This window comes from Pinus tabuliformis, chromosome J (assembly GCF_031772625.1).
Source record: "Pinus tabuliformis cultivar Carrire ecotype Pingquan chromosome J, CPIR1, whole genome shotgun sequence".
NCBI classification, from domain to species: domain Eukaryota; kingdom Viridiplantae; phylum Streptophyta; class Pinopsida; order Pinales; family Pinaceae; genus Pinus; species Pinus tabuliformis.
In genome coordinates, this window is record NC_142295.1 from 1,148,915,833 (window position 1) to 1,148,939,992 (window position 24,160).

The following is a 24,160-nucleotide window of genomic DNA, read 5'->3' on the forward strand; positions in this document are numbered from 1 at the left end:
AGATCACCACACCAACAGAGTGACTCAGGAACGAGTCACAATGATTTTTTTGGGGTTTGTTGGGCATGATATCCTCCCACAGCATGTTTTGGGGCTCAAAGCCCAAGTTTTGGTCAAATGTATTGTAAAACTCCGCAAATTGTAGGCGCAGGGCACGAAGTATATGTTGAGTCATAGGGCTATTCACCCTAAGTATTGTAATGTAATGTAATGTCATGTCGGCCTACCCATGGTCCACTGACCATGGGATTATATAAATAGATTGAGGCTCTAAGCTATAAAGAAAATGAATGGGAAAGATAGATGAATACGAATGGTTCGAGCATAGAGTAAGAGTATCAGTGTATTGGGTCGTAGTAGTAGTAGGAAGAGGCTCTGCAGCTAAGTTTGTAGAGGCCTAGTAGAGTCCGCAGCTGAGTCTACGGACCCTTGCAGCTGAGTGCACAAGGCAGTGTCAAGTTTGTAATATTGAACGAAAAATAATAAAGAGAAGTTGATTCCAATTTTTAAGCATCTACTTGTGTATTGCCTTCTTTAGATTTATACTATTTTGTTTATTGTGCGCACTTATATGATTGCTGGATATACTATTAACTATCACTAGTCTTACACAAATAAGCTAAGTAATCTGGTAATAACAAATTAAATAGTATGGAACTTGGGTATAATATGGATCTCACCCCAAGTAGGGTTGTGCGAAGGCAGCATCACAGGTTGGAAGAGACTAATAGGTGCGTGTAGTGACGTGCGCATAGGGTCAAACCGCAGACCACCAGAAGCTCATCAGACATCCCCAGGGTGCAGAAACCTGGTTCTAGCACCCTCCCATACTACTTCGGGTCAGACCTCAGTACGCACTCCGTGGACTGTTGCTGAAAGGGCCAGTAGTACTGGGATTTGCTTCGCTAAATCACCTTTGAACCTGGGTCAGGTCCATACAAGCCAACATGGCCTCCATTGGTGCTTCTTCTGGGATATGCGGTTCAGGAATGGTTCTGCATGCTTCGGCTACAATAGTTATGGTTCGCTCACTCTTCTCCTAAACCTTCTTCGATGCTTCTAGCGTGACTATCTTCTCAATGAATATCTATTCGTTGTTGACTTTCTACTCTCTAATCATGCTCATCGCATGCTTCTCTTAGGCCTTAAGCTCTTCAATCACACCTGCTTCGTAGTGTGTTAAGGAATTCATTGGGGAGCATTGCCAAGTTCAAACCAATATTCTTTAAATCACTGACAGTAGCCTTGTCAGCTTCCATCTCCCTGCTTAGAGCTCCATCCGGCAGCACAACTGCCCGAAGATCCAAGGATTGAACTAACTCTGTGGCTTGAGTGGTCCCTCACACTAAACTAGTTGATGTCACGTTGCTCTACCCTGCACCTTCTTGTAGTCTAGTTGTTTGGATCTGCAGCTTATGCATACCCATCTGTATGGAACTTAGTACCCGCTTCTACTACTGCTCACACTACTGCAGTAGTTCCATTTTCGTATCCCTTACCTTATCTCCAATATCATCCAAGTCACCCTCCATCAAGATGATTGGATCTAATGGTGATTTGGAGGCCTTGTCTTCTTTCATTGTCCCTCCTTTTCCTATTCCCTATGTCACCTTATGCGAAAAGGAGTGCTCTCCAGATCTCTGCCACCCTATTCTAACTGTTCTTCTTCCTCCATTTGGGAAAAAGGAGATTTTTGATTTCTGCTAGAGCCACGCTCTTCCTGATCTTCTTGTTCTTTTGCAGCACACTCTACTTTTGCATGGGCCTTCTCTTCAGTTTCGTTCTTCCTCTTTTCTACCAACTGTTGCACCTTCAATCAGGCTGCCTCCTTTTTCTACCTCTCTATGTACTTTCTAGTCCTGTTTTCCAAATACGATGGTGTGTGCCAATCAACTAGCCATCACTTGAGAACCTCTGTGATGGCATCATCCATAGCCAAGTAGGGGAGATCATACCACTTATTGTCTTGATCCTTCAGTGCCCAGATGTAAACGCGATGGAAATCCATTTTGAACTCTTCATACCCATATAACTGATCAAAACCTATTGGTGACAACCGTGACTTTTGGTTGATGGCCATATGAATGCTCATTTCCATTAATACCCAAAAAAAAATTGCTTCTCGAACCCGCGGAACGTCCTTTGTGGCCCATAGCGAAGAAAACTTTGCTGCTGCTAGTAAATATGTTTGAATAAGAGGAAATTGGTTGTCCTCCGGCAACTCCCATGTAACCAGCACAATTTACACTAATAGCCATGAGTAATGGAAAGTTTTACTTTGGTCCTATGCCTCTCTACTATTCACGAGGAACTTTTTGCATAGGTAGCATGCCCAGTTAAACTGTACAGCCTCTGTACTGAAACTACTGGTGCTGACACCTCATCGACACAGCACTTCCTCATCACTGTGCCAACCAAAATTTGGGTGGCCACATTCACTGCAGGGTTAGTAAAACTGGAAATAGAATACCCACATGATTTCTTGACAATTTTGAACTTGTCCTTCATCTTCTTGGTGAGGTCACGCTCACCCGTCTTTCTGCCAAGTGCCTTTGCAGGATTTAGCCCAGAGTGAGGTAACAATGTGATACTATGGATCAACATATCAATGATCGGTATGGGCTCATTCAACCACAAAAACCTGTCATGCACAAGGCACAACAACTACTTAATGACTATCAAATTTATAGGGGCACGGTGGTAGTGAGGCACCCATAGTAGGTTCAACAACCCTGCCTTATTTACCCATGAATCCATTCCATGGGCTTTAGTGTGGTGACACCATACTCCTTGTAGAATACTCACTTCATGAAGGTATCCGTGGCCAGGTGGGGAAACTGCTCAACGTCTCCCATATCCCAATCTTCAAGTCTCAGATGTGGGACGTGTTCCAAGCGCGGACCTTCAAAAGTGATTTTTTTTGGAAGCAGGGGTGTGTTCAAGAGGAATTTTCCCTCATGTGGGTTCTTTGGGACCTTCACCTTGCCTTAGCGTGGAGGTATGTACTCCAACAGATTCAAAATAGGGCCTACCCGCTCAACATCTATGTCTTTTGCGCCCTCATTGGCCTTCAGGTCTACCATTTTTCCTTTCTCCTCCACGGTTTGATTTTCTTTCCGCTACACCTCTGTAGCCGCATGGTTCCTCGATGACTCGCACACCAGTAGAGTCTTCTTCTATTTATCCTTCTTTGGATTGGGAGCCTCTCTCAACAACGTAGGCTTCGTCCTATGTGACCTCGGCACCTTATGCACTGATGCAAGAACCTCCATATTCATGACCTCTGGGGCAGCCCCCTTAGAGGCGACACTGCCCTCAGTACTAGTGGTCTCAGCTGGTGTGGAAATGAAACTATTAATGAAGTTCTGATCAGACTGAGACACAAGGCTTGCAAGAAAATTCTCAACGAGATCACATCATAGACAACAAGACTCAGAAATTCTCAAAATGAAAAATGTTTCTCGTTGGACAGTCATCTGCAATTTATACGTAATTTCAAATTCAGATTTTACCATTCCCCCCATAATCCATTCATAAATTTCAGATTGGTGGAAGATTTCCAAAGATTTTGCACTTGATTTTAGCCTTAAAAACGTTAAATGCCTTAAACGCTGACAACCCGCTCCTCTTAACCATCTTCTAGAAGTCAAATCATGAACATTGACTGTAACCATCACTTTCTGGCTATGTTGCATGGTCTCTCATCCTCTATCATAGCTCTATTCGTGTGTCTACTAATACTGTGACACCCTTCTATTCCATGCAAACCCCTCATCGTGCATCTCTACAACTCATGTAGTGTAGTCTATGGTGTTGTGCGTCCTTGCAGCTCCTTGGAGCGCTAAGACTATGCTACCATCACATAGTCATCTGGGCAGATCCCTAGTGTATGGCTTCAATCGGCTGCCATTTAGCTTTCTTAGAAATGGATCTCCATTCAATTTCATAAGCTAAAGTGCTCCACCATTGGTAATATCCTTGATAACATACGGCCCCAGCCAATGCATCTGAAATTTTCCTAGAAATTTATCAAACTTGTTGTCATATAATAAAAGTAAATCATTTACCTTGAAGGTGATCATTTTGATGTGATGATCGTGCCATGCCTTTTCACGTTCCTTCTAAACTTGTTGATGGAATCCAACCAAAAATCTATCTTCCTTCAGCTCTGATAGCTGCAGGAACCTCTCTTCTAAGGCTCTGTGGTCTACCATTCCTATCAACACCACTATGTGTAGGCTAGGCACAATATACTCCATAGGTATCACATCCTATACACCATAGACCAGCCTAAACGGTGTCTAGCTAGTCAACTTTTCACAAGTAGTTGTATATGCCAATAACATCACTGGTATGCTCACATCCCAATCATTCCTCTACACATTGCAGACTTTTGTCAGTACATTCTCCAACATATTATTAAATGCTTCCACTACCCCATTGGCCTGAGGATGATATGGCATGCTCTTTTGATGATGCACTTGGAACTCTTTCGTTAGCGCACTGATCATTTCATTAAGGAAGTGCATACTGCGATCACTCATCAAAACCTTCGAGCAACTAAACCTGGTCAGCACATATTCAAATAGGCACTTTGTTGATGTTTCCCCTGAACAAACCTTGACAGGTTATGCTTCTGCCCATCTGGTCAAATACTCAGTAGCGACGATGATGTACCGCGCACCTGTCTTGTTTCCTGGAGGCTGAATTGGCCCTACAAAATTAATCATCCATTTCTCAAATGGCTACAATGATAGTTGTGGATTCAAAGGCATCTCATCCCTCCATGATGGCCTTCTCATCCTCTAAGATGCATCGCATGCCCTACAATATGCTTTTGAATCCTTATGTAATGTTGGCCACCACAACCCAGCGCGTAAAATCTTCTGCGCTATGGCTTTTCCTACATAATGGCCTCCCACAACGCTTCCATGAGTTTCAGTGAGGATACTGCTATGTTCAAAATCAGGCACATATTATCACAATATCTCATCTGATCCCATTTTATACAAGTGACCTGCAATAACAGTAAAATCTTCCGTGCGCACCACCAATTCATTCTTCCGTTGACTCATGTATCCTTCTATAGCCGTTCCCATAGTCAGGAAATGGATGATGTCTACAAAATGATTGTCTACCATGCGCACCAGAAAGAGTTGTGCATCATTCAGTCCTTCCTCCAATTAGTAGGCTCCTCTCTTCTTTCAATGTGCGATAGATGATCTAGTGCCACACTCAATCATCCTACCTTCACAATGGCTTTGAAATCATACTCCTGAAACAACAATAGCCAACTGCATATTCCCCCCCCCACCCCCAACACAGGTTTTTTCAATAGGTAATTTAATGTAGAATTGTCTGTATACATCTTAAAGTCTTTGCCTAGCAAGTAATTCCTGAACTTTTGCAGTGCGTACACCATAGCCAACCCTTCGTATTTCGTCATCGAATAGTTCTTTTCAGCCTTCAATAGCTTCCTACTCGAAAATGCTATCAGGTGATCGAGTTCTCCTTCATTGGCCTATGTCAATACTTCTCCCAACGCGATACATGGCGCATCCACATGCACGTGAAATTCCTTCTTCCAATTCGCAAAAAATAGGATCGGCACGGTGACCGTCTTTTCTTTTAACACATTTAGGCTCCACTGACATTCCTCATTCCAATAGAATGTAGCATCCTTCTTCAATAACTTTTCGATCGGCGCAGTAATTTGAGCATAATTCTTGATGAACTTTTGATAATAACCAGTATGACCCAGGGTTGCATGCATATGTTTAACACTCCTCGGCACCTCCAAATTGATTATAATTGTGATCTTAGTTGGGTCCACCATTAATTCTTGTTTGCACACTACATGACCCAACAAGATTCCGAAAGGGACGCAAAATAGACACTACGTTGTCACTGCCCAATCGTCAAAGTATACTTCTAAAAACCTATGAATGAACTCTTTGAACGTTGCAATGATTACGCATGAAAATATCGACGATGCATTCTTAAGTCCAAAAGGCATTACAATATACTGAAAGCATCCCCGCTTGGTCACGAAGGTCGTTTAACTCCTATCTTCTGGCACAATATTTATATAATGATTTCTAGAGAACCCATCAGTAAATGAATATGCTTCCTATCTACTGACATTATCCAATACCTCATCCGTGTATAGAGTTGGAAAGGGATCATCAACACAATCGTCATTCAGTTTCCTGAGATCTACGCAAATCCTTATCTCATCCTTTTGCTTCTTTTCCTGAAAGACCGTAGGACTTACCCAATCAGACTCCTCCACTAGTTTAATAATACCTGCTGCCAACATCTTGTCCTACTTCAAGTAGACCTTTTCCTTGTACTTAGGTTTAAGGTGAAATGGCCTTTGTTTTACAGGCTTCACGTCTCATTTCAATGTTTTCTTCATCACTCCTAAATTGCCTATGATTCTATTCAAATATGAAAACTTTGTAGGGAACAAATCCTGGTACTCGCAAAGCGACTTAGAGACCTTATTGATTGTAGCATCATCCCAATAGTCCCTTATCTTCACAAAATGCGGCTCTGCCTACGTTCCAATATTCATTTGCCTAGTTTTCAACACCGCGGTGATATCTGGATTCTCTCTCTACGGCCCCTCAATTTCATGGTGACCTTTTGTTTCTGGGAAATTAATGTTCCTTGGATCCTCCTCTTCTTCTTCCGCATTCATATTATAGCACTCCAGCACATGGCGCAACTGGGTGGTCCAATCTAGTTGAATCAAATCCAAGGGATGTTGTGTAATTCTGAAGATCACTTCCTGGACCTCCTGTAATGCTTCATCAATACACTTGAATCCATCTTCAAAGCTGAATGTCATTAATAATCCCTGTCTCAAAATATCCCATTCATCTGTGCCATGGTGGAGGTCTGTTTCCAAGTACCAATTCATCATTATCACATCCATAGTGTGACAAAACAAATGCACCCACTCTGGTTGTGGTTCTTCTCCATAAGAATCAGTCCATTTTGCTAAGTGATCGCGTGGATCACTCCTCCCATCTTATTTCTATGTCAATCATACTTTTGGGTGACCAAATTTCACCCTCATCATTCTTCTATATTCGTTCCATCCATCAAAATTGTCCTTATGGGTACCCCACAATATTGTAGGCATAGCACATAGCACCAACTCCAAGGCTTGGAAGCAATGCCTCTCTAGCACTTCCCTTTCAAATGCATCCAAAAATTTATCATGATTTGGTCATCATGTTACATCATAGAGTAGACACTCCATGCAATCGATTCTGCTAGTTTTCAAATTCATAATCTGAATCTTATGTGTAGGAGATTTTGCGGTCCCATATAGTACATCCATTAGTTGTTAGATTTACCCAATCTTGATCTCACTCTGTTATCTTATAAATCTGGTCCAAGTCATCGTCGCTTTCATAATCATAGACCGGTTCAGTATAGCATAGTCCTTTTGTAGGGTCCAAAGGTACTACTATGTGGAGCGCTTTTCTTTGAAATGACATCATCTGCTTCTTCAAATTGATCACCACCTTCATGTTAATAGCCCAGTCGATCCCAAGGAGCACAGGGTAGGGATTCCTATCATCGACAATCTCTATCACCTCAAAATCATCCAACGTGCTCGTGCCTTCAATATCAACTATCACTCCCTACAATCTTCCCATGGGGATAATCTTTTGCTAATTCACCATCCTCAATTGATTAGGAGACCACTCCAGTGAAAATCCCCCCATTCTATCCCATGTTTGCTTTGGAAAAACATTTGCATCTGACCCAAGATCCAGAATAACTTGATCCATTTCATATTCACCTATTTACATGGTGAGCCTCATCTCATGCCATGTTATTGCCTTATGCTTACCAATTTTCCTAACCATGCATGGTCCCTCAAGAGTATTTTCTTTACCACCGCATTTATTGGTCAACTCCTGTAATCCTTTCATGGCCTTGCTATCATGTAGTAGCTTCATACAGGTCTCCAAAAAGGTAGTAAGTATGGATGTGTCCATTTCTTTAGGTTGCTTATCTTGACTTCTTGAGGTAGAAACCTTAGCAAAGCTTTTCTTTGCTTCCATGAAGGTCTCTTTTGCATGTTCTAGATCAAATCCAACCTCCTTCTATGGAGCTTTGTGAACCCATTCACTTTCTTTAGGATGATTCTTCTTACCTTCACTAGTCATTATTCCACTTCGCAACATAATATTCACATAAGGATCCTCTTCACGGGGTTCAACCTGTTGGAAAATACTAAGAGGGGCGGAGGTGAATCAATATTCCTTAGCAAATAGCACTTTTAAATCCTTTCAGAGCAGTAGTTAATATTCAATTATCATTAATGTTTATGCAGTAACAACAGTGAATAAAAGAATGCAGGAGGGACAAAAATTTTAGGTCAAAAACCCCTCCAGGTCAAAAACCATGGAACTCTTTTCTAATAATTCTTTAATCTTCAACTCCAATTGAAAAGAAAGCTCCAACTTCCTATAATCTAGAAAATCATTCTTCTCCAATGCCCACTAGATGGGCACTCCAATGCCCGATATTCCTCAGTGGTCAACTGAACGGATGCCCCAACACCAAATGAGCTACAACTCACCCTAGAACCAACCTACCACCATGAAGTTTTCATAGGCTTGACCCTATTGGTGACATCATGCACCAGCCTAGCACCACCCTACCACACTATAGAAGAATAAAAGAAGAATGGACTCCCATACTACGGAAAATGGTCCACTTTACAGTGATATAGAATGATGTAGAAGAAGACGACACACTAGATCATAACCCCAACTATGACACAACCACCTAACGATGATCCTAGACATCTCGACACTTCCTCTTCAACTCTTGGTACATAGACACTTGTACAACATTTACAAAGATGCTTTTACAATGACTTTGTAGAATGATACTTTTACAATGTCTATATACAGTGCTGCCCACTTGAAGACTTCATGTGGTGAACTTCTTGCCTCCATTCTGCACCTTGATTGTTGCTCTTGTCGTTCTACCCTTTCTCATTCTTTAGAACATTAGATTATGCATTGGGTCTTCTCTTGATGAATATATAATACCTGCAAAAAGTCTTCAAGGAAATACCCATTACATGATAATAGAAAAACTTACCTTATCCTGTAGAGCATATGTCAGTGCTAAACAAAAAAAACAAATTAGAATACAAGGAACCTCATGCAATTAAGAGATGAACATACATATACATAAGACACTTACCTGTAACTTACCTCTGCTACATCATTTTGCTGCACCATTCTCTTTCCTGCCCTAGAAAGTCTGGTCCTTTGCTGTTATATACCTAGGGGGGATAATATGGGGTACCAAGGGAGGTACCCAAGGTAATAATGTAATAATGGGATGGGCCATAGTAATAAATAAGGTGGTTAACCCATGTCATGTAAGGGACCACAAGTATTAATAATAATGTAATGGTCCCATGGTATTAGTTGATGGTATGAGGGAACCATGGTAATGACCCATGGTATTGTATGTATGAGGCCTATATAGAGGCTAGAGACTCCACCTGGAGAGATATGAAGATGAAGAGAAGAATTATTGTATGAACAGGCATATGGCTTGTGGAGTGTTCTCCTTCCTTAAGGAGTGAATGTATGGTGTTGCCCTACCTTAAGGGTTTTGATCAATAAAGAATCATTTCATATTATTTCTGGGTTTCTTTGCATTTTCATATCAGATCTATAGTATTTCTGGGTCAGATCTACAACAAGTGGTATCAGAGCTATTTCATATCTGATCTATAATATTTCTGGTTTAGATCTACAACAATTAAGAAGGAAAGAAATTTCCCTATTCCGGTGGCTGAATTCCATGCACCATATTGCTGCCGAATTGTTGCCTTATTAGGACTACCACTTGACCACGTTTGACTAGAAATTTGACCAGCTATAACTTGATCATACGAACTTGTATTTGAGTGACATTCACATCATTGGAATCGGGTCAACAAGCAATATGATCTGGTCCTAGTTTCATTTCAATCTGAGGACTTTGATTTTTGAGCTTTTCCATGGCCAATGCTGAATTCTGAGCATGTATGGAACCACTTGGATCGAAAGCTTTTCCCACTCTCTGACAAACATAAAATATTCAATAGGAATATTTTGCATCATGTTGAATAGTTGACCACCAAATAACTACTCAAAAAATATTCTATGTAGTTTCTTTCCTTGCATAATAAACTCTAGCCTCTTCTTCAGATGACTACTTTAAGATTATTTTTATTTCATGTTCTAGTACATGAGGATGGAGTATACTATCCACTCTGAACTTATAACAATCCTATGCCTTAAGTTATAAGCCACACTAGGCCTCTTGATGATGAAAAAATGTTCAATGACAAAATGCCACTTGCAACTTCTCATTCAATATGATAAACGTTATTTATTGCCTCTATTACACCTCCTCCCACATTTTCCCACTTTTACAAGATCTGCAAGGTAAACATGAGATAAGTGTCACTATGATATGAACTAACCTCCAAGTTCTAGTTATGGAAGTGAGGCCTACAAATCGAAACACATACTGACATCCATCGAAGACTACAAACCACTCAAGAGCCTAACAACCACCTCATGTCGTCAATCATTGAGATGGAACTCATTTTATCTAACTTAACCTTCCAATTGCACCCTTGACACAATGTGCATGCAATTATGAAGCTTCAACCACACCCATAAGAATGCATGCATGTTGTTATGACCCAAAATCGCAATTTTCATGCATGCAGTGGTGAGATCTACGTCACCTTTTTAGGCTAGCCTCCATACCACTAGCCAAAACTTCCTATGACTTTCTAGACACATAAATAGGATGATAACAATGCCAAGCATTCAAACATGAGGAAGATATTGAACTGGACACATGCAATACATGATATAAATGTCATCAAACATATGATTAACATAGAAGCTATAGGTCATGAATGCATATCTGATCATATACTTCTAAACTACATAGGAGAATAACCAAGAAGGCTTGATACCCTTGTTGGCATTATGATGCATGTGTTGTACTTGATGGCAACCCACCTATAGCAGAACAACTCACTTGTATATGGTAACTAGATGAATCTATGTATCTAGATGAATCTACAGGAGAGATATCAAATGTGACAAAATGCATGATAGTTGTGTTTATAGATATGACAAAGTGCAGGGTAGTTCAAAGGAATTAGTTCGGAAGGAAAATCACATTATAAAAGGTATATTTAGAGGGAACAAAGTAATGATACAAAATAATACGATGAAGGAACAAAGGGCTACAGATCAGAATCAAGAAGTTGAATAAAAAGGACATTTTCAGGTATGTTAAGTTATATACGCGAGTTCACTTAAGAAAAAGAGCATATACACGAGGGTTAACAAAACAAAAAGAGCGTATAATGTATACATGCACTTTCACAGGAGGAAAAACGCGTACATGTTGGAAAGCTAAGTTTTTTGCCCGAGGTATTGACCCTAGGTATTTGGTCCAAGGTATTGGTCCTAAGTGGTTTTGGTCTAAGGTATTGAGAAGGCCTAAAACTATATAAGGAGGAGAAAATCATTCAGCCAAGTGTGCAAGTACTAAATATCCTCTAAAGTGTTAGATCATATATGCAGGTTATAAAATTTGAATGCTTTGCTTGATCTGATCTAAGAATGCACCTATGTGGTTGATAATGGTTGATGGATCAGGATCATCAAGCCTTAAATGTATTACCATTATGGGGTTTGATCATGGACAGTCTAGATCTGAATACTGATGGATGTTTTATTCTGTAAATGATATGATCTGGAAATAACTAAAGTCTTGAATGTCTGTGAAGTTTTAAGTTAGTATTTGCAGATATGTACGTTGTTTCGCTTTGGTAAAAGTGTGTATACAGACTGGTTTGACACATTGAAGTAGCATATACCTTATGAACTATGATGTTTGAAATTACAGTTGGTTCTTGTTGTTGATGTAGAGTTTTGGGTTTTGCTTTATGTTCTGTTGAATGTATTCTATTGAAAGTACTCTGAATGTTCAAATTGATTGATTGTGATTTGCTTAAGTGATGATGGATAAGATCTAATGATGGATCAGGATCATAATGACTTATCATTATAGATCTTATTGATAACACATGTTTTATCCTTTATATGTGATGATCTAGGTATGTCTGAAGTCAGGCAGTGTAACGAAGTTATAAGTAAGTATTTGCAGATCTATACCTTGGTTCGCTTTGATGAAGTTGCATATACACGTTGGTTCGGCTCTTCCAAGTTGTGTATGCACACTGATGCATGGTTTTGAGGTAATAGCTGGTTATGAATGTTGATGCAAGTGTCCTCGGTTCAGATCCGTGTACTGGTTACAGTGATCTATCTGTTCTAGTTGATTTGTTGAAGTCAATTAAGTATGAATGAATGGTTGACTTAGTTGTGTCAGAGGTTCAGAGGTTGATTGAGTTTGGTTGAGTGATGATTGAGTTTTAGTGATTGGTTGATGCATATGTAGTTGATGGTTGTATCGCAATGATGATGGATTCTAAGCTTCAATGTTGTTGATGGGTCGAGTATGAAAATTGCATGAAATGAGGCGTTCATGTGTATTGTTGTGTACCAGGAGCATCTAATCTGAAAATTTATGAAACGTGGTCCTTGGAGGAAGAAAGAAGGTCATAGCCTTCTGTAGGTTGGTTTCTATGTACTAGTAAACATATCGGCTAGTATAAGAGCTAGGGGGTTGTAGCTCTCTTCTAGTAGAAGCTAGAGAATGAGAGAAGGTTGTAACCTTCTACAGGTAGAAGCCTGTGTACTCGTATGAGTCTGCACCGGTACAATGTTGTAAACAAATTTTCTTATTATTAAAGGAAGACAGAGATGACAACAATAGGTGGTTTTCACCCACATTGGGTTTCCACCTTAAATCTTGGTGTTCATGTGTGTTTCTTATGTGTGATGGTTCTTTCTGTTATTAACTGCACATGGTTACTGTTTAATGCTTAATAAAGTACTAATGCACATATTAAAGATCAACATATGATGAATTAACTGAATCATAAGTTCACTAGATATACGTTGGTTGTGTTAAGAACAATTGCATGCAGATGGAAGTTCCCTTCACTAACGTAGCATATATAAATCTGATTATGGAAATGAGAAACATGTTGATTTGCAAATACTGATTCACCACCCCCCCCCCATTAGTATTATTTCCAACAATTGCTATTAGAGTAGGTCCTTTGGCAAGAAGCTTGATCTCTTGAAGGAGATCCATAGAAACAATGGGAAAGAAGAAAAATCCTCAAAAGAAGAAGGAATATCAAAGGAACTATGACAGTGGGAGAGTCGATTGGGGATTATGTGGAAGCAAATCTTCAGATTCAGAATCACCTCAGAATGAAGATGAACAAGCAAAAGAACTATCAGGTATGAATTTTTTTATCTTTTGGCGATACATTTCTCTATCCATTTGAAGATGATGAAGGTGACAACAGAACAACTAAATTTGCTCTTATGGGTGAAAGAGAAAGATATCAAATAGAGGCAGAATTTAAAAAACTCACAGAAAAAATTAGAGATCAACAATATCTATTGGACAAAAGGGAGTGTGCCTCCAAATAAGAAGCTACCAGACTAAAAGATCAATTGCAGGAAGGAAACAAAGTGAGGAAGCAGTACAACGAAAAGGAAGGTCAGTGTCAAAAGCTGTAGGATGAAGTGACAACATTAATAAATGAAGTAAATAAAAGGAGCACAACAATCAAGAAACTTAAAGATAGATCCAGTTACTATGAAAGTCTTGAAGCTAAGATCCTCTCTCTAAAAGAAGATCTTGAAAAATCAAATAAGGAGAATGAATAACCACTCCAAGCTCTTGAAGAACAAGAAAATGAAGTTCTCAAATTAAGGAAACAAGTAGAAGAAGGAAGAAAAGCTGAAGAAATCATGAATAAATAGTATATTCAAAAGGAAGAGCAATATCAAGTTGAGGTAATTATCCTAAAAGGTAAATTAGAGGAAAAGGATAAGCTTTTACGATTTCAAGATAGTACTAAGAGTTTAGATGATATTCTTAGTAGTCAAAGGTCTCCTGCCATCAAAACTGGTCTTAGCTTTCAGGAATCTATTGAAGGTGAATCTAGCTCACCAAGTAAGGCAAGGAACTCAAATGCAAAATCTGAAATGCTCAACAAGGAGATGAGAGGTCAACCCCATCAACAACCAAGGAAAGAAAATATTTTACTCCTAACCATGGAAGTGATAGTTAGTTATTTCCTCAAATGAATAATGTTGAATGTTTTATATGTCATAATTTTGGACATGTTGCAGTGAGATGCAGAAGCAGAATGGTTCAAGACCATCACACAGAAAGATCATCAACTTCCAGGTACCTTAAGGGATATTGTTTTTCTTGCAATATGTTTGGTCACAAAGCCATTGACTACTATAGAAGGAATATGAAACATGTAAGATCTTATGCATGTGACAAGTTTGGACATATAGCAAACGAATGTAGGAGAAAATTCCGGGCACCATACCAAAAGGATAAAACATCATCACACTCAAGGATATGGAAGAAGAAGGAAGTACAATTAGAAAAATGTGGCATGGCACAGTGTATAGACATAACAGACTCGGGGGGAGATGAAAGTGTGAAACTTCAATGTTCTAAATCACATACGCAAATTTCATGAAGACAACTCACATATATACATGAGTTAGAAGTTGCAGAGTCGCGTATATGTTGTTTGAGGAAAAATGTAGTGGGACAGACTCAGAAAAACTGATTTGATATAATTTAGACAATTATCAGTTAACTTTTTGTCATGATGATAGATGACTATAGTCTATGGATATTATTTAGAAGTGTTTTTGATCCTCACAAGTTGTTGATAACTTGATGTATATCTGATTTATGATGATGCCTTGATACTTCTTACTAATATATGTAATGATCAGATCTGACAGTGAACAACTGGAACAGGTTCAGGGGGAGAACATGTTATGCTTCTAATAAAGAATTTGTTGGCATTATGTTTAGAAGTGTTTGGTACCTAATCAATGATGATGATGCTTATATGGCTAAATAATACATCTTGCTATGTTACGGTTATGAGTTGCCCATGATAAAATCTCAGATGATACTTGGGGTCACATAGTTGGTATTTAGATCATATTTATGGATGATTGTGAATGACCTTTTGATGATCCATATAGTACTTATATGTTACTTACATGGTGATCTTCATAAGGACAAGGAGAAGTAAAATTCTTGAGTACACAACTTCATTATTTGATGATGAGCCACTCATTTCTTTTATGTTGTTGTCATCATGCCTTCAAATATGCATAAAGTTCATATGGTGCAGTTATGATGCAGGATTCCTATAGTTCTTGTCTCTCACATGGTTGAGGATTGTTTCTGTGGATGATATCAAGAAATATTGACAAATGGCCATGAGCTCATGGTTTTCTAGATACATATCGCTATATCTTTGATGGATATATAGTATGTTGGATACATGGATGATTACTTAAGTTGCATATTGATAAATATTGTTGGTTGACAAAGAGAATGGTGTTATTGTAGGTCACATGAAGACATAGCTATTTGAAGACATGGATATTCGAAGATGTTAGACTCAGTCTTGTCAGTCTTCTGTCAGAGTCGAATTCACCAAGGTTAATTTCTCGTCATTTGCAGTCACCAAATACCAGTTTGGTCAAAAAGGGTCATTTTAATCCTTGAGTCAAGGGTTTTGTCTCCAGAAGTGTTCACTAATGCCTGTAGGCCAAAGAGAGCTTCAATAAGGTTTCACTTCAAGATCCACATTATTAATAATGCTAAAGGACAGTTCTTCATCAAAACTTTGTTTTAAAGAAGAAATTATTAAGTTCGTTCAATACATGGTTGATAAGGGTTTACAGCTCTTCAGGCAGCCCTACCCATCTTGCTAGGTTCAGCAGCCCCTATCCCTGAAAAAGCACAAACAGACAGAACATCATCAGCACAAAGAGACAAAGCAAGATCTACAAGGGTTGGAGCGGGATTTTTCAAAGCTAATCTAGTTATATCTCATATCAACAAGTGTATGACTGAAGCCCCTAGACAACATTAAGTACAAGAAAATTCATTTCATCAATACAGTACCAATTTTCCTTTATTGAAGATGGACCTGCAGACAAAGCAAATGAAATACTATTGGAAATGAAGAGAACTTTTGGACCACATGATTGTAGGTTGCTATGTATTAATTCTTTACAATCAAATGAAGAGATCTTACCAGAAGATATCTGAACTACTTTTGTTTCATCATATTTGATAATTCATCATCTAACCATGATCTAGGCTACTGTTTCAACAGAAATGTCTTGGAACAGATTAATGAAATCATGCAAGAATTTTCTGTAAAGAATATTATCTCATACATGGAGCAGAAAATACGCTCCTTGAATCAACAGGTTTCAGCAACAAGGAAGTGGTTGAAAAATCAGTTTAAAAACCTTTGGTGGCATAAGGGGAAGGATGACACTGTTGATGTTTCAAATGGGTCCATCTACACATTTAGTTCGATAGAGTCTCAGATCAGAATTTTGGGAGACTATGCCTTTATGTTGCGTGATTGTGAACTTTCTCTTTCAAATTATCGATTGTTATCCAGTGACTACAAGATTGACAAGGCTTGGAAGCGTTATGCTGGTACTCAGGAAATTTGGATTCCATCTTGTCCTTGCAGGAAATCGCTACACTATATGTGGACAGTGGAAACATGCCATTATAGCATATATGTGTGTTCTTCCTGTATTTGAAGGTGATGGATGGAATTGTATCAGAGACCATGTCCACTTTAATCTTGGAAGATGGTATGCTGTTATCGGGAAGTCAGAACTAGCCATTCAACATTTAATGAGATTACTTGCCTGTAGTCATCAATCAACTGTAACTCAGGAAATGTTTCTAGGAGATTTCCTGCATGTTTTTCAGAGTGTTTGTAAAAAAGATGAAATGTTCAAACTGAAGTTGCCTGCCATTAATATGACATCACTGAGAATTCATTTTGAGGACCACCGCACATATCCCTCTGCTAGAGCTATTCTTTTGCCAGAAAATACATGGCAATATTTGGAGGAAGGATTAGTTCCATCGACATCCCCGAGATCAAGTAACTGGTTAGATTCTGCAACAAGGTCTTCTTCGAAATCTTTGAAAGGAAAAGATAGCAATATTTGTATTGCTGGAAAGGCTATAAATGTGGAGCTTGAGTTTAAGAATCCTCTTCATATCCCTATTGATATATCTGTAGTTTCCCTCATATGTGATTTCATTCCTCAAATGATGTCGGAGAACGTTGGTGTTGGTCATCATGGAGAAAGAGAAATTGGATATGAAATTGCACTATCTAATCATAACATCGATCAAGAGGGGAACATATATGATCGTGGTGCTTCTTCATTGGTTTTATCTAAGGATGCTTCTAGTCTGAAAGGAGGTCAAAATATGATGGTACATTTGAAAGTGACTCCTAAAATGGATGGTTTCCAGCATACGTTGACAGTTGATTTGTATACTCTGAGTTCTGTTCAATACAAATTCAGTCAGGGAAAGGTACGGTGCCCAAAATTATGCTTCCAGAAGACATTAAACTGTTGCAATTTAAAGCTTTCCATTAATGGCATACCGAGCACTTTGTGCATATTAAGGTTGATACTCTTCCAAATCCATGGCTGGAGATTGTTAGTGTTCCGGATCAAACGTTCAATGATGGAGCAATCTGTCATGCCTACGATGAGAGCACAGCAAGTCAATCACAAATAAGTAATCAAACTATGGTGAATGAAGTTAGGTTGTACATTGAGACTTTTATGAGTGAGATGACGAAATGGGAAAATGATTTGAAGCAACTTGGAACCAAAGTTAAAAATCATGAGGATGAATTGAGGAAATTAGAAACCAATTTAAGTGAATTAAATAGTTCTCTGAGTGACTTGAAGGCAGCACAGTGCATATAACAAGAGGCGTGGTGCACCCAGGGTGCGCGACGCACTGGGAGCCCGGCCACAATGCAAAAATACCACTGGCACGACGCACTGGGCAGAGCGCGCGGCACATACAGTCCAAAGGGTTGAATTTGCTCGAAATTTCTCTAGCGCATACCATGCGTGGATTTGCCAGCTCTAGGGTGTTCTCAAACAGCCCTAAGCTGAAACATTAGGATCAACGAGGACGATACAGTTGCAAGATACAACGAACTCTATCATGTTCAAATGCGCTCATATGTGGATGCCTTGGCAAAGGGAGTATCCACTATCATGGCGTCTTACTCGAAGCTGGAACGGAGCGAAAATGCATGTGTGCCATTATTTTCTAACTCATATGTTGAAAAACACAATGGGATTCAAGGGATTCATCATTTCAGATTGGGAAGGAATAGATAGTATTACCTCACCACCAGGGGCAAACTACAGCTACAATAGTTCTGCTTCAATCAATGTAGGCATTGACATGGTGATGGTCCCTTTCAACTTCCAAACATACATTGATGAGCTCATAGCTCTAGTGAACTCGAGTGCGATCTCCATGAGCAGAATAAACGATGCAGTTAGGAGAATTCTAAGAGTAAAATTTGTCAATGGTTTGTTTGAGCAGCCCATGACAAACCACACCTTATTGGGCATGGTTGGAAATCTTGCACGTAGAGAGCTAGCCAGAGAAGTTGTACGCAAGTCTCTCATTCTCTTGAAGAATGGGAAAATGCCTGGAAAGCCATTATCACCTCTTGACAAGAATGCTCCGAAGATACTTGTAGCAGGCAGTCATGCGGACAATCTGAGGTACCAGTGTGGAGGATGGACTATAAGCCGGAAAGGCAACTGTTGTGAAACAACTGTAGGAACCACCATTTTGGATGCCATAAAACAAGCCGTCAGTCCGTCAACCGAAATAGTATACGAGCAGAACCCAAATGCAAATTTCACTAAAGGGAAGGGATTCTCTTGCGCCCTTGCAGCAATTTGGGAACCTTCGTATTTGGAAACAGGGGAGATAACACCAAGCTGACCATCCCTCTAGGGGGAATCGATGTGATCAACAATGTATGTAACGACGATTTTCCGTGCCTGGTTATTTTGATATCAGGGAGGCCGTGGGCGGTGGAAAACTACTTGAAACAAAATGGATGCGCTTGTAGCTGCATGGTTGCCTGGAAGTGAAGGGCAGGGCATTGTGGATGTTATATTTGGAGATTATGATTTTCAAGGCTAATTTCCCAGAACATGGTTTAAACGCATGGCATCAACCATGTCAGAGAAATGAGCTATGTATCCTACTTTGTCTTCAGCGGCGATTCAAAGGGAGTTACACCAACAAATTTCACCCCCTCATTGGCCATCAGAAAATTCAAAGTATGAATTTGTAACGTTGCCCCTTGTACATACGGCTGGCTTTTTCATCTTTCGTTGATAATGATCAAGCAATCCCCTTTTTGAGTCAGTTCATTTCCTCATGGCAGAGTTTATGAGAATCATTTTGTAAAAGGAGGAGTAGAAGGTTTAGGATTTTGGATATTTGGAAGTTGGATCAAACTATGGCAAGGATTTTCATCGGGGATTGCATTTGAAAGATGATGATAGCCATTGTGATTGAAGATGTGCGGAGAGAAGTTAAGATTTTGAAAGCATTGTTAGGGCATCATAATTTGGTCATATTTCATGATGTATGCGAGGACGACAACAATGTCTACATTATCATGGAATTCTGTGAAGGTGGGGAACTGTTGGACAAAATATTGTCCAGTGGTGGAAGGTTCTCAGAGGAAGATGCCAAGGGTATTGTTGTGCAAATTTTGAGCGTAGTTGCCTTTTGTTACCTTCAGGGGGTGTTGCATCGTGATTTAAAACTAGATATGAAAGACTAAATGATATTGTAGGCAGTGCATATTATGTAGCACCAGAAGTCCTTCACCAATCATATAGTATGGAAGCAGATGTATGGAGTATTGGTGTGATAATGTACATCTTACTATATGGTAGTCGACCTTTCTGGGCACACTCTGAATCAAGAATTTTTCGTGAAGTTTTGAGCACTGAACCTAATTTTGATGATGCACCATGGCCTTCTATCTCTCCTGAGGCTAAGGATTTTGTGAAAAGGCTTCTTAACAAAGATATACGCAAAAGAATGAGTGCAGCTCAGGCCCTTTCTCATCCATGGCTTTGTGGGAAATATGTAATTCCATTAGATACTTCAATGTACAAACATGTTAAAGCTTATCTCCGCTGCTTACCGTTCAAACGTGCAGCTCTCAAGAATAAGGAGTTGATGTGACCAAATGGTTCTAGGCACTGGTGAAATCATTAAGAGAGGACGAATTGGTGTACCTCAGAGCTCAGTTTAAGCTCCTGCAACCTGATAACGATGCCAGGATTTATCTAGAAAATTTTAAATCAGCTCTAATGAGAAATTTGACAGAGGCCATGAAAGAATCAAAGGCTCTAGATATACTAAATTTGATGGATCTGTCACTAATTACAAAAATTGGTTTCAAACAGCAAAAGAGAAGGTGAAAGGTCAAAAGCCCAATTAAATGAAGAATACCTGCGGCAGCTGAAAAATAGGAAACGATGGTCTATTTCTGACTTTAGTTACAATTTCAAGGGATTCACACCTACAGATGTCACTTTTTTAGATCCAAGAAAAATGTAACGCTACTCCTTTAGCGATGGATGGCTTTTCATCTTCAGTTAGTAATGATTAAATCATCTCATATTCTAAGTCGATTCATTTTTTGATATAGCGAGTCTATTTATTGTATAAGATTTTTTTTTTTGTGGAGAGTTCTGAGTTCTGGCAAACAGTGGGAGGGCTGTGAAGGAAAACTTCACTATACAGTTTTTTTTGACAGGAGTTTAATGAAGAGATACAACTCTGACTCCTAAGATTCTTGTGGTGTGAATTCAGCATTTGTTTTTTCCTTTGTTTCATATGTAGCTGTATGTTTCCATTTCATTTCATAATCATTCCTAAATGAATACTTTTAAGTGAGAAAGGCAGAATCCAGTTTGCTGCTCTACCTTGGGAATGTATTCATGTTTTGTATTTTCTTCTGTTTGATAAGGATTCACCTATTGCCCTTGTCAAACTCTCAGCGTTCTTTTCATTCCATATAATGTCAAAATTGAATGCTAAATTTATTGCATGTCTTGCCTCCTGAGATAATCTGTCTCTCGGATTTAATTTCCTTTCTCATGCTATTCTCGATCCCACGCTGCCCAGAAAACCCAATCATTTATCAAATTACCCCTTTCCTATCCATTTACTAGCCTAAAATCAGTTCCCATTTTTAGTCATCTCACACCCGATTGCTCATTTTATCGAGATTGACTGGAGAGAGCCCCCTCCTGTCCTCATAGGGCTAGCTACGAGGCTGAGCTTGGTTTGATGTTGCCGCGAGTTTTTCCTTTTTCAGCCTAAGGCAGATTCGAGTGCTAACATAGTGGCAACCATATTGGGGATCCGAAAATGGTTTGCTTGAAGATTGTTTTGCCCCAGTACATACCTCAAGTTTAGAGCTGATTGTTGATTGTGAACAACGATCAGACATAAGAAGATGGTTGAAATCATTCACCTGGCGACTCCATTAACTAAAGAATCCAGCAATCAATCCTTCATGGTGACTCCACTGCAGAGAGATCAGTAGCGGTAAGATTTTCAAGATGGATCAGATTGCAAGAAGATATGCTCCCATGAGCCGAGATCACATCCCAGGTTTTCCAAATAAAATGCCCAAGATAGATTGGTCAAAGAATTTGCTTGTGTTCAGAAATGTGGAAGGTAATGACGTTGCTCTTCATCTGGTGAAATTTCACATTCATGTGCATAGATTAAAGATCAATTTTCCTGAGGACTGTTTGATGAAAATGTTTATGGCTACTTTGGAAGACGAAGCCCGATCTTGGTATGAAAGTTTACCACCTGCTTCCATTTATTGTCTAAAGGATTTTCATTCCATATTCTTTGAGAAGTATAAAGAATCTTATCCATCATTAAATTTAGTTCAGGATTGTTGCAAGCATGCTTATGGTTTTATTGAGAGCCTTGAAAAATACTATGAGGATGAGAATTTTACAGATGATGAGATCATGGAAGCATTGTATGAAAATCTGTTTTAGCAGTCTACAGAAATCTTAGAGGAAACTTTGCAACAGGATCAAAATCAGCAGGTTGAAGAGTTCCATATGGCTGAAGGTGATGAAAGAAAAATTGTTGGTTCATATCTGTCAATAGAAGAAGACGGCATGCAAGTAAGTTCAGTCCTAATTTCAGAATGTGATAATGTCAGGACAGCTACTTCAATTCCAGATTCAGATTGTGATGACCAAGAATGCCAGTACGGAATCCTAAGAAAGAGAACTTTGATGTGGAAACCATCTGGGATGCAGAAGACACAGTTGTGGATCCAAATTCTCTCATTTCATTAGGATACAGCCTTCATGAGGAAGTAATCCAATCAGTGTATGAAAAACAAGATCAGACCTTCATTCAGTACATTCACGCCATAGAAGATCAAAACATTCAGGATTTCCATCCAGATTCCTCTTCATATGTTTCATGTGTTGAAATGTTTTTCCAAGAAGATATCTGCTCATCTACCTGTTTAGAGTTTTTTTAAACCCATGAGTATACTTTTACTGAAGCACATGATGAAGGAAGATCAGAATTTGAAGCAAAGGACACCTTGTTCCTTCAGCAGGAAGAAAACCTTCATGTTTTTCACGATCCAATGGTAGATTTATTGCAGTTAGCAGTGAAGGTGATTATTGCAGTATTCAGTGATGAAGGAGATCATGGTAAATTAGCTTTTCGGAGACCCAGTTACAAGCATCCACTGTTGACCAAAAGATCTGATAGGAAAAATCAGTCAAGAAGCCATTTCCTTGATTGGTTGCATTGGCATTTTGATATAGCATGAGGATATATTGTCTAGTAAGAAACACAGGTGGCCATGTACTGCCACCAAGCTTTAAGTTTTAATTGCAGGTCTAGGTATTTTGAGTTAGTTTCCTAGAGTTAAGTTTTTCAGTCATTTCAGTTTGCACTGAGTCAGTTTGAGTCAAGTTTCAAGAAATAAATTGAGTCGTGTTGGTTTGTCAGAATAATGGAATCCATAGCCCAATGGAAGAATGAACTGTCTAGCTCTCCCAGAGATTTGATGTTCTTGGCACCTCCACTGAGCGGCAGCTGCCATCCCAATTGGAGCCAATGTTAGAGTCAGTCTTGTCAGTCTTCTGTCAGAGTCGAATTCACCAAGGTTCATTTCTCGTCATTTGCAGTCATCAAATACCAGTTTGGTCAAAAAGGGTCATTTTAACCCTTGAGTCCAGGGTTTTATCTCTAGAAGTGTTCACTAACACCTGTAGGCCAAAGAGAACTTCAATAAGGTTTCACTTCAAGATCCAGATTATTAATAATGCTAAAGGACAATTCTTCTTCCAAACTTTGTTTTAAAGAAGAAATTATTAAGTTCGTTCAATACATGGTTGATAAGGTTTTACAGCTCTTCAGGCAGCACTGCCCATCTTGCTAGGTTCAGTAGCCCCTATCCCTGCAAAAGCACAAACAGACATAACATCATCAGCACAAAGAGACAAAGCAAGATCTATAGGGGTTGGAGCGGGATTTTTCAAAGCTAATCTAGTTATATCTCATATCAACAAGTTTATGACTGAAGCCCCTAGACAACATTAAGTATGAGAAAATTCATTTACTCAATACAGTACCAGTTTTCCTTTATTGAAGATGGACCTGCAGACAAAGTAAATGAAATACTATTGGAAATGAAGAGAACTTTTGGACCACATGATTGTAGGCTGCTATGTATTAATTCTTCAGAATCAAATGAAGAGATCTTACCAGAAGATATCTGGACTCCTTTTGTTTCATCATCTTTGATAATTCATCATCTGACCATGTTCTAGGCCATTGTTTCAACAGAAATGACTTGGAACAGATTAATGAAATCATGCAAGAATTTTCTGTAAAGAATATTATCCCATACATGGAGCAGAAAATACGCTCCTTGAATCAACAGGTTTCAGCAACAAGGAAGGGGTTGAAAAATGAGTTTAAAAACCCTTGGTGGCATAAGGGG

The 24,160-nt window shown here is 39.2% G+C and overlaps 1 pseudogene; it reads left to right on the forward strand.

The window, feature by feature from the left end:
* Positions 1–19,633: 19,633 nt before the first annotated feature.
* LOC149231151 (CDPK-related kinase 3 pseudogene) lies at positions 19,634–20,576 on the forward strand (annotated as a pseudogene).
* The last annotated feature ends 3,584 nt before the right edge of the window (positions 20,577–24,160 follow it).